We start from the raw sequence: 10,234 nt of genomic DNA on the forward strand, positions 1-10,234 counted from the left end.
AAGGGTGCATGCTAGGTGGCTCTCCTGAGCTGCTTAGAGTAAAAGTTTTAATAGGTTTTTTTATTTTCAGTGAGTACTGCTGGCAACAGGCTCACTGCATCGTGGGACTAAGGGGAGAAGAAGCGAACTCACCTGCGTGCAGAGTGGATTGGGCTTCTTGGCTACTGGACATTAGCTCCAGAGGGACGATCACAGGTTCAGCCTGGATGGGTCCCGGAGCCGCGCCGCCGGCCCCCTTACAGAGCCAGAAGAGCGAAGAGGTCCGGAAAAATCGTCGGCAGAAGACGTTCCTGTCTTCAAATAAGGTAGCGCACAGCACCGCAGCTGTGCGCCATTGCTCTCAGCACACTTCACACTCCGGTCACTGAGGGTGCAGGGCGCTGGGGGGGAGCGCCCTGAGACGCAATAAAACACGTTTTAAACCTTATATGGCTAAAGAAATGCATCACATATAGCTCCTGGGCTGTATGGATGCATTTAACCCCTGCCAGTTTTCCTAAAAAAAGCGGGAGAAAAGGCCGCCGTGAAGGGGGCGGAGCCTATCTCCTCAGCACACAAGCGCCATTTTCCCTCACAGCTCCGCTGGAAGGACGGCTCCCTGACTCTCCCCTGCAGTCCTGCTACAGAAACAGGGTAAAACAAGAGAGGGGGGGCACTATTTGGCAGTTAATATACATACAGCAGCTATAAAAGGGAGAAACACTTATATAAGGTTATCCCTATACAGATATAGCGCTCTGGTGTGTGCTGGCAAACTCTCCCTCTGTCTCCCCAAAGGGCTCGTGGGGTCCTGTCCTCTATCAGAGCATTCCCTGTGTGTGTGCTGGGTGTCGGTACGATTGTGTCGACATGTATGAGGAGGAAAATGATGTGGAAGCGGAGCAATTGCCTGTTTTAGTGATGTCACCCCCTAGGGAGTCGACACCTGACTGGATGGTCGTATTTAAGGAATTACGTGACAATGTCAGCACTTTGCAAAAAACTGTTGACGACATGAGACAGCCGGCAAATCAGTTAGTGCCTGTCCAGGCGTCTCAAACACCGTCAGGGGCTCTAAAGCGCCCGTTACCTCAGATGGTCGACACAGACCCAGACACGGATACTGACTCCAGTGTCGACGGTGAGGAGACAAACGTAATGTCCAGTAGGGCCACACGTTACATGATCACGGCAATGAAGGAGGCGTTGAACATTTCTGACACTACAAGTACCACAAAAAAGGGTATTATGTGGGGTGTGAAAAAACTACCCGTAGTTTTTCCTGAATCAGATGAATTGAATGAGGTGTGTGATAAAGCGTGGGTTTCCCCCGATAAAAAACTGCCGATTTCTAATAAATTATTGGCACTATACCCTTTCCCGCCAGAGGTTAGGGCGCGTTGGGAAACACCCCCTAGGGTAGATAAGGCGCTCACACGCTTATCAAAACAAGTGGCGTTACCGTCCCCTGATACGGCCGCCCTCAAGGAACCAGCTGATAGAAGGCTGGAAAATATCCTAAAAGGTATATACACACATACTGGTGTTATACTGCGACCAGCAATCGCCTCAGCCTGGATGTGCAGCGCTGGAGTGGCTTGGTCGGATTCCCTGACTGAAAATATTGATACCCTGGATAGGGACAGTATATTATTGACTATAGAGCATTTAAAGGATGCATTACTATATATGCGAGATGCACAGAGGGATATTTGCACCCTGGCATCAAGAGTAAGTGCGATGTCCATTTCTGCCAGAAGAGGGTTATGGACGCGACAGTGGTCAGGTGATGCGGATTCCAAACGACATATGGAAGTATTGCCGTATAAAGGGGAGGAGTTATTTGGGGTCGGTCTATCGGACCTGGTGGCCACGGCAACAGCTGGAAAATCCACCTTTTTACCCCAGGTCACCTCTCAGCAGAAAAAGACACCGTCTTTTCAAACTCAGTCCTTTCGTCCCCATAAGGGCAAGCGGGCAAAAGGCCACTCATTTCTGCCCCGGGGCAGAGGAAGGGGAAAAAGACTGCACCAGGCAGCCTCTTCCCAGGAGCAGAAGCCCTCCCCCGCTTCTGCCAAGTCTTCAGCATGACGCTGGGGCTTTACAAGCGGACTCAGGCACGGTGGGGGCCCGTATCAAAAATTTCAACGCGCAGTGGGCTCACTCGCAAGTGGACCCCTGGATCCTGCAGGTAGTATCACAGGGGTACAAATTGGAATTCGAGACGTCTCCCCCTCGCCGGTTCCTGAAGTCTGCTCTACCAACGTCTCCCTCCGACAGGGAGGCAGTATTGGAAGCTATTAACAAACTGTATTCCCAGCAGGTGATAATCAAGGTACCCCTCCTACAACAGGGAAAGGGGTATTATTCCACGCTGTTTGTGGTACCGAAGCCGGACGGCTCGGTGAGACCAATTTTAAATCTAAAATCCTTGAACACTTACATAAAAAGGTTCAAATTCAAGATGGAGTCACTCAGAGCAGTGATCGCGAACCTGGAAGAAGGGGACTATATGGTATCTCTGGACATCAAAGATGCTTATCTCCATGTCCCAATCTACCCTTCTCACCAAGGGTACCTCAGGTTTGTGGTACAAAACTGTCATTATCAGTTTCAGACGCTGCCGTTTGGATTGTCCACGGCACCCCGGGTCTTTACCAAGGTAATGGCCGAAATGATGATTCTTGTTCGAAGAAAAGGCGTCTTAATTATCCCTTACTTGGACGATCTCCTGATAAGGGCAAGGTCCAGGGAACAGTTAGAGGTCGGAGTAGCACTATCTCAGGTAGTGCTACGTCAGCACGGGTGGATTCTAAATATTCCAAAATCGCAGCTGATTCCAACAACACGTCTACTGTTCCTAGGGATGATTCTGGACACAGTCCAGAAAAAGGTGTTTCTCCCGGAGGAGAAGGCCAGGGAGTTATCCGAGCTAGTCAGGAACCTCCTAAAACCAGGACAAGTGTCAGTGCATCAATGCACAAGGGTCCTGGGAAAGATGGTGGCTTCTTACGAAGCGATTCCATTCGGAAGATTCCACGCAAGAACTTTTCAGTGGGATCTGCTGGACAAGTGGTCCGGATCGCATCTTCAGATGCATCAGCGGATAACCCTATCTCCAAGGACAAGGGTGTCTCTCCTGTGGTGGTTACAGAGTGCTCATCTCCTAGAGGGCCGCAGATTCGGCATTCAGGATTGGGTCCTGGTGACCACGGATGCCAGCCTGAGAGGCTGGGGAGCAGTCACACAGGGAAAAAATTTCCAGGGCTTGTGGTCAAGCATGGAAACGTCACTTCACATAAATATCCTGGAACTAAGGGCCATTTACAATGCCCTAAGTCAGGCAAGGCCTCTGCTTCAGGGTCAGCCGGTGTTGATCCAGTCGGACAACATCACGGCAGTCGCCCACGTAAACAGACAGGGCGGCACAAGAAGCAGGAGGGCAATGACGGAAGTTGCAAGGATTCTTCGCTGGGCGGAAAATCATGTGATAGCACTGTCAGCAGTGTTCATTCCGGGAGTGGACAACTGGGAAGCAGATTTCCTCAGCAGACACGATCTTCACCCGGGGGAGTGGGGACTTCACCCAGAAGTCTTCCACATGATTGTGAACCGTTGGGAAAAACCAAAGGTGGACAGACCCGTGGCCTCTACCTCTAAGAAAGGACCTGCTCCAGCAGGGACCATGTCTGTTCCAAGACTTACCGCGGCTGCGTTTGACGGCATGGCGGTTGAACGCCGGATCCTGAAGGAAAAAGGCATTCCGGATGAAGTTATCCCTACCCTGATCAAAGCCAGGAAGGATGTAACTGTGCAACATTATCACCGTATTTGGCGTAAATATGTTGCGTGGTGTGAGGCCAGGAAGGCCCCTACAGAGGAATTTCAACTGGGTCGATTCCTGCATTTCCTCCAAACAGGACTGTCTATGGGCCTCAAATTAGGGTCCATTAAGGTTCAAATTTCGGCCCTGTCAATATTCTTCCAAAAAGAACTAGCTTCAGTTCCTGAAGTTCAGACGTTTGTCAAGGGGGTACTGCATATACAGCCTCCTTTTGTGCCTCCAGTGGCACCTTGGGATCTCAATGTAGTTTTGGGATTCCTAAAATCACATTGGTTTGAACCACTCACCACTGTGGACTTAAAATATCTCACATGGAAAGTGGTAATGCTGTTAGCCCTGGCTTCAGCCAGGCGTGTCTCAGAATTGGCGGCTTTATCCTATAAAAGCCCTTACCTGATTTTTCATACGGACAGGGCAGAATTGAGGACTCGTCCTCAATTTCTCCCTAAGGTGGTTTCAGCATTTCACTTAAACCAGCCTATTGTGGTGCCTGCGGCTACTAGGGACTTGGAGGATTCCAAGTTGCTGGACGTAGTCAGGGCCCTGAAAATATATGTTTCCAGGACGGCTGGAGTCAGAAAATCTGACTCGCTGTTTATCCTGTATGCACCCAACAAGCTGGGTGCCCCTGCTTCTAAGCAGACGATTGCTCGTTGGATTTGTAGTACAATTCAGCTTGCACATTCTGTGGCAGGCCTGCCACAGCCAAAATCTGTAAAAGCCCATTCCACACGGAAAGTGGGCTCATCTTGGGCGGCTGCCCGAGGGGTCTCGGCTTTACAACTTTGCCGAGCAGCTACTTGGTCAGGGGAAAATACGTTTGCAAAATTCTACAAATTTGATACCCTGGCTGAGGAGGACATGGAGTTCTCTCATTCGGTGCTGCAGAGTCATCCGCACTCTCCCGCCCGTTTGGGAGCTTTGGTATAATCCCCATGGTCCTTTCGGAGTCCCCAGCATCCACTAGGACGTTAGAGAAAATAAGAATTTACTTACCGATAATTCTATTTCTCATAGTCCGTAGTGGATGCTGGGCGCCCATCCCAAGTGCGGATTGTCTGCAATACTTGTACATAGTTATTGTTACAAAAATCGGGTTACTATTGTTGTGAGCCATCTTTTCAGAGGCTCCTCTGTTATCATGCTGTTAACTGGGTTCAAATCACAAGTTGTACGGTGTGATTGGTGTGGCTGGTATGAGTCTTACCCGGGATTCAAAATCCTTCCTTATTGTGTACGCTCGTCCGGGCACAGTATCCTAACTGAGGCTTGGAGGAGGGTCATAGGGGGAGGAGCCAGTGCACACCAGGTAGTCCTAAAGCTTTTTACTTTTGTGCCCAGTCTCCTGCGGAGCCGCTATTCCCCATGGTCCTTTCGGAGTCCCCAGCATCCACTACGGACTATGAGAAATAGAATTATCGGTAAGTAAATTCTTATTATACTGCTGGTCACCAAAATGCTGCACTGTCCTACTATATACTGCTCACAATAATGCAGCACAGAGATAGTATACTTGACACAGCTGCAAGATACAGCAATGGCCTACTGTACTGTACTATATGTATTCTGCTGGTCACCAAAATGCTGCACTGTCCTATATACTGCTCACAATAATGCAGCACAGAGATAGTATACTTGACACAGAGCTGCAAGATACAGCAATGGCCTACTGTACTGTACTATATGTATACTGCTGGTCACCAAAATGCTGCACTGTCCTACTATATACTGCTCACAATAATGCAGCACAGAGATAGTATACTTGACACAGAGCTGCAAGATACAGCAATGACCTACTGTACTGAACTATATGTATACTGCTGGTCACCAAAATGCTGCACTGTCCTACTATATACTGCTCACAATAATGCAGCACAGAGATAGTATATTTGACACAGAGCTGCAAGATACAGCAATGGCCTACTGTACTGTACTACTGTAATTATATACTGGTGGTCCCCACAATGCAGCACACTGAGCACAGATATTTTCAGCACACTGAGCACAGATATGAAGCGTTTTCAGGCAGAGAACGTAGATATTTTCAGCACACTGAGCACAGATATTTGCAGCACACTGAGCACAGATACGGAGCTTTTCAAGTAGAGAACGCAGCCACGTCCTCTCCGTTCAATCTCCAATGCACGAGTGAAAATGGCGGCGACGCGCGGCTCTTTATATAGAATACGAATCTCGCGAGAATCCGACAGCGGGATGATGACGTTCGGGCGCATTCGGGTTAACCGAGCAAGGCGGGAAGATCCGAGGCTGCCTCGGAACCGTGTAAAATAAGTGAATTTCGGGGGGTGTTTCGGATCTCTGAGAACCGAACCCGCTCATCTGTACTTTCAATGGAAGTTTGGAGAGCCAAAAATTGGTACAGACCATAAAAAAAAGGTACTGTACCTGCCAAAAAGGTACAGCTGGAGGGTATGCCTCTTCTACAGTGTAGTGTTCTCTCTCCTGTTCCATCTCCCACCATCTGTGCAGTAAAGGAGTAATTAGCAGAAATTACTGCTCCAGGTCCTACATGCTGAGCGGAAGATAGAATACCCCCTTATCACCCGCGGGACATCAAAGCTGCCACTGATAGCACCCCCCACCCCTACCACTGGGGGATAGGTGGGGGCCCCAATGCATTGCTGTGCCAAGGGGCCTACACTGCTGTTAAGACGGCCCTACCTTGAAGTTCCTGTTTGTTTGCAGCTTTCTGTTTTATACACTTGAGAGCATGATGCAGCTTCTCACCCTGTGCCACCTTCTGCAGGGTTGGAGGAGGAGAGCGCATTTCTTGGCTCTGAGAGGGATAGATCTTAACGCCAATATTTGCGCATGAGGAGAGCGCTGATATCATCCAGCATCACGAGAATGAGCACAGTGATAGAATAGAGAACATGGGTCAGGGACTGCTGACATGGAGAAGTTTTCATGCTGACGGGAATCTTTTCTGGAGGAGCAGTGGATGGCCCCCTTCACGTGCTACATTTTACTATATATCGGATTTACTGGCACCAACACTGGCCAAGCAGACCACCAACTTCCGTAAACGCCCATCAAGAGATTAGCAATTGCCCCCTGATGGTCTGCTACCCCCAGAGAGTAACACACACTCCCGTTTGTTCGGTGTTGAGATTGGCACAGTCTGCAAGATCGTGTACCAGGTCACGTGGACATTTGTGGATAACCTGTACCAGTGCTTCATCTCCTTGCCAGAAGGACAGCGCCTAGATGACACCATCTAAGGCTTCCTGAGGTGTGGGTTACCACAGTGTGCTGGTGCCATAGATGGGAACCACTTACCCTTCATCGCCCCCCATGATAACCCTGCAGCCTACTACAACTGCAAACTGTGGCATTCAGTTGTCCTACAGGCTGCCATGGACCACAGATACTGGTAAGTACATTTCTACTAATGAGTGTTTCATATCCACTTTTAGTATTTTATGTTTCTTTCACAGCTATAAAAAAAAACTATGGGGGTCAGTCTGACCTGATCACTCGCTGCAGTTCTTCGCGATCAGGTCAGAACTGCGCATGCGCTGGCACCGCAGTACGCTGGCGCATGGCTGACAAACCGGCTATTGTTGCCTAGCGATCGCCTCTGCCTGATTGACAGGCAGAAGCGGTCGCTGGGCAGGAGGGGTCGGTACGGTGTTGTTTGGCTGCCGTTTTGTGGGCGCGGTCCGGCCAACACAGGCGTGGGCGGACCGTGCGGGAGGCGGACCGCAACGGCTGCGTGACGTCACACGCAGCCGCTGCGACCTGGGCAGCGACGAGTAGCTCCCGGCCAGCACGCAAAAGCTGCGCTGGCCGGGAGCTACTCCAGAAGTGCAAAAGCATCGCCGCTGTGTGATGCTTTTGCACTTCTGCGACGGGACAGGGACTGACATGCGGGGCGGGCTAGCCCTGTGCTGGGATGCGGTCAAGATCCCCCCGGACGGGATCACGGCAGTCGGAATACCGACACCGGGATCCCGACCGGCACAATCCTGACATATTCTCCCTCTGTGGGTGTCCACACCGCTACGATCAAGTCGGAATCACCCCCTATGTTTTTTTTTTAAAGTTTTATAGATGTATTTATAGGGTGGCCTGGACGGGCACATGATGGAGAGTCCTCGCCAAATCTGACCTGTACAGCATTGCTGAAGAAAAATGGTGGATGCTTGTTTCCTAGAGAGTTGAGAATCCTTTTTCTCATTATCTCCTCTAAATCTATACTTATGTCTCATGCCAGGCAATGTGTTTACAGACCCTGTAATATCCCCCAGCCCCTAGTTTCCAGATGTGTTAGCACGATAGTGTGAAACATGGCCTCTGTCAGCATAATAGACCATTGAGGGAATTTATGTCAGGACCCCAAATAACCAAGTATATTGTTAGCTCAAGAGATGTAGCAATTGTTTAAATGTTTATGAATGAACAAAGGGTATGCCGCATCTCTGATTATCTGGACTGCAATCTCTACCCCATCTACGGTCACCGATTTCTGTTAAAATAATAAAATAAAGTTGTGTCTATTGGGGGTAATTCCAAGTTGATCGCAGCAGGAAATTTTTTAGCAGTTGGGCAAAACCATGTGCACTGCAGGGGAGGCAGATATAACATGTGTAGAGAGAGTTAGTCACTGTCGTCACTCTCTCCCTGTCGTCAATGTCGTCACTCTCTCCGTCGTCACTGTTGTCACTCTCTCCCTGTCGTCACTCTCCCTGTCGTCACTCTCGTCACTCTGCCTGTCGTCACTCTCCCTGTCGTGACTCTCTCTCCCCCTGTCTCTCTCCCTGTCGTCACTGTCTCTCCCTGTCATCACTGTCTCTCCCTGTCGTCACTGTCTCTCCCTGTCGTCACTGTCTCTCCCTGTCATCACTCTCTCTCTCCCCCTGTCTCTCTCACTGTCGTCACTGTCTCTCCCTGTCGTCACTGTCTCTCTCTGTCGTCACTCGCTGTCGTCACTCTATCGCTGTCGTCACTCTATCCCTGTCGTCACTCTCTCCCTGTCGTCCCTGTCATCTCTCTCTCCCTGTCGTCTCTCTCTCCCTGTCGTCACTGTCGTCACTCTCTCTCCCTGTCGTCTCTCTCCCTGTCGTCACTGTCGTCTCTCTCTCCCTGTTGTCACTCTCTCCCTGTCGTCACTCTCTCCCCCTGTATCACCCCCTGTCGTCACTCTCCCTGTCGTCACTCTCTCTCCCTGTCTCTCTCCCTGTCGTCACTGTTTCTCTCTCCCTGTCGTCACTGTCTCTCTCTCCCTGTCGTCACTGTCTCTCTCTCCCTGTCGTCACTGTCTCTCTCCCTGTCGTCACTGTCTCTCTCTCTCCCTGTCGTCATTCTGGCTGTCCCTGCTGTCACAATTTCAGCTCATTCAGTGTGCTACAAGGTGAATTTCGGCTCATTCAGTGTGTTACAAGGTGAATTTCGGCTCATTCAGTGTGCTACAAGGTGAATTTCGGCTCATTCAGTGTGTTACAAGGTGAATTTCGGCTCATTCAGTGTGCTACAATGTGAATTTCGGCTCATTCAGTGTGTTACAAGGTGAATTTCGGCTCATTCAGTGTGCTACAAGGTGAATTTCTGCTCATTCAGTGTGCTACAAGGTGAATTTCGGCTCATTCAGTGTGTTACAATGTGAATTTCGGCTCATTCAGTGTGCTACAAGGTGAATTTCGGCTCATTCAGTGTGTTACAAGGTGAATTTCGGCTCATTCAGTGTGCTACAAGGTGAATTTCGGCTCATTCAGTGTGTTACAAGGTGAATTTCGGCTCATTCAGTGTGCTACAAGGTGAATTTCGGCTCATTCAGTGTGCTACAAGGTGAATTTCGGCTCATTCAGTGTACTATAATGTGAATTTAAGCTCATTCAGTGTGCTATAATGTGAAAGGGGCACCAGTACTAGATAGTATAAGGGGTTCTACTACATGGGGCACGCCCCCTAATGGGTGACCACGCCCCATATTTGGGTGGCCACGCCCCCTTTTCTGGAGCGCCGGAGCGCGCATAATTACATCCTTGACTTTTGCATACCCCCACTTCAAAATTTCCACTTCGATCACTGTATATATATATATATATATATATATATATATATATATATATATATATATAAACTGATATATATATATATATATTATATATATATTTTATGTGTGTATAAATAATATATACTGCATCTCTATGTCTCTTGTTCACACACACACACACACACACACACATACATTGCACACCACACACATACCGTACGTACGTACATACATGCATGCATACATACATAAATACATACACAGGCACATACCTGGGGCCGGCTGAAAGGAGGAGACAGGTTACCAGGTCAACGCAGATTGAATGGAGTGGTGTAGAGAGAGAGCTCTTCCAAATAGAGCTCCCTGCAGGAGCAGCTGTGATCGCGGTAGCAGTT

This window comes from Pseudophryne corroboree, chromosome 3 (genome assembly GCF_028390025.1).
Source record: "Pseudophryne corroboree isolate aPseCor3 chromosome 3, aPseCor3.hap2, whole genome shotgun sequence".
In the NCBI taxonomy this organism is placed as follows: Eukaryota; Metazoa; Chordata; class Amphibia; order Anura; family Myobatrachidae; genus Pseudophryne; species Pseudophryne corroboree.